Below are 2,171 nucleotides of genomic sequence, written 5' to 3'. Positions count from 1 at the left end.
ACAGCTGAAAAATATTAAAATACATTGTCACATTTTTTATACCTAGCATTTAAAGTTTGATTTTGACAAAATACGTAAAAATCATGAAAATGTGCAAATTATTTTGAATAAAACATTCATACATTTTAGATTCTAAGCGAAGCGATGAATGTATTGATTTTACAATGATGTGGGTTTTTTTTTTTAATTTTTAATTTTATTTTTGTGTCTGTCATCACCTTTTAGGACAGTAAAAGTGCTTGGATTTTCTTCAACAGTAACTTTTCTGATAGGAAAGTGAATCTAGTTGGTACTTTGGGAGGTCAAAGTAGTTTTCAAAAGCGACGTGAAAAACAAAAGAAAAATTAAGGAAAAGCGGGAATTTTTACGCAAAATCTGTTTTCGAGAAAATCGATTTTGGTTTTTGGTGTAACTCTAAAACAAATGACCGTAGGGACATGAAATTTCGACTGAATGTTTATAATTGTATTTCCTAACCATAACGTTTTCCAAATATTTTGACTTATTTTGAGCTGTTTACGGACATTGTCAATTTCCATTTTTTTAGTTTTTTTTCTATAAATATCAATACAATTTTACCTCTTGAGTAAAAAAGCTTGAAAATTTAAGTTTATCCTAGGTTATTGTTTCAAAGGCAGATGAAAAAAATTAAAAATCCTTAGTCACAGTTTTTATTTACAAACATTTAAAGTTCAAATTTTGACAAAATACGGAAAAATCATGAAAATTAGCAAATTATTTTGAGTTGAGAATTCATAAAACTTTTTCTTTTTAAATCTAAGATTTGAAAATGTAATATAAGATTACTCATAAGTTTGACAACCTTTATCAAAAAAAAAATGTCTACAAGAAACTTAAATTAAATTTTTATGAACGTCTGAAATTTATATTTTTACAACATTTGATATTTACTCGATTTCTCATGTAACAATTTTCTTATTTTATTGTAATTAAAAAACGAATGACTGTAGATACTTAATTTTTTTTTATAAGCATTTTAAGTTCAAATTTTGACAACATTTATCAAATTTATAATTTATTAATTATTTTGTAGTTAAAATGTATAAATTGTTTAACTTTTATGGCAAAGGATTGAAAATTTAAAACAAGGCTCCACGTAAATAGGTTATATTTAAATTACTTTATTCACAATAATATCATCAAATATACTTGGTAATATCATAGGCTGACTGACCGTTTTCGCTCAGAATCGTTTTTCTTATACAATAATATTATTTCATTGAATTCAAATTTAACACCATCCATTACAGTGACCCACTTGTAACCTACTGTATAGCAGAGCGACATCCACTTATCCACATTTTTTCTTTTAAATCTAAGATTTGAACATTTAATACAAAAATTCTTATAAATTTGTCTACTTTTGACAAACAAAAAAATGTCCATCGGAAAGTCAAATTAAATGTTTATGAGTATTTGAAGTTAAAATTATTACAACATTGGATATTCAATCAATTTTTCATGTAGAGATTTTCTTATTTTGTTGTAATTCAATAAACAAATAACTGAAGATACTTGAAATGTACACCATATTATATTTATTTTATCAATTACTACGCTTGATAAGATTTTTAAAATATTTTGACTCTTTTGAACTGTTACAGAAATTTTCAGTTTATGCAAGATTCTTTTTTATAATGTTTTAAAGTTCAAAGTTTGACATAAATTATCAAATTGAAAATTTATAAATAATTTTGTAGTTATAAATTTATAAAATGTTCAACTTTTATAGCTAAGGGTTGAGAATTAAAAACAAGGTTGCAAATATGTATTTAATTTGGTAACCAAAAAGTCTAAGAAATATACATAAACACTACCTATAAAGTTATTTGGAATTAAAATTTGGACGAAATTACATATTAAATAAACAAGAATAATGATTTTAGTTATTTTTTTGTAGTTTTATAATAAAGTATAATTAAGTAATTCAACTTACCGAATACCGGCTACCGAATTAATTATAATTAATAAGAATATAAATATAATATAAAATATCTTAGACTGACAAACCATCTCCGCTCTGAATTGTTTTCGAATACAATTATATTATATCATTAATTTCAAATTTAATGTCTAATCTATTATCGAACCCATTATAGTGACCCACTTATAACCTACTGCACAGCAGAGCGACATCCACTAACCCGCTA

This window comes from Metopolophium dirhodum, chromosome 1, assembly GCF_019925205.1.
Source record: "Metopolophium dirhodum isolate CAU chromosome 1, ASM1992520v1, whole genome shotgun sequence".
Lineage (NCBI taxonomy): Eukaryota > Metazoa > Arthropoda > Insecta > Hemiptera > Aphididae > Metopolophium > Metopolophium dirhodum.
Note: the sequence above shows the minus strand (reverse complement) of the source record.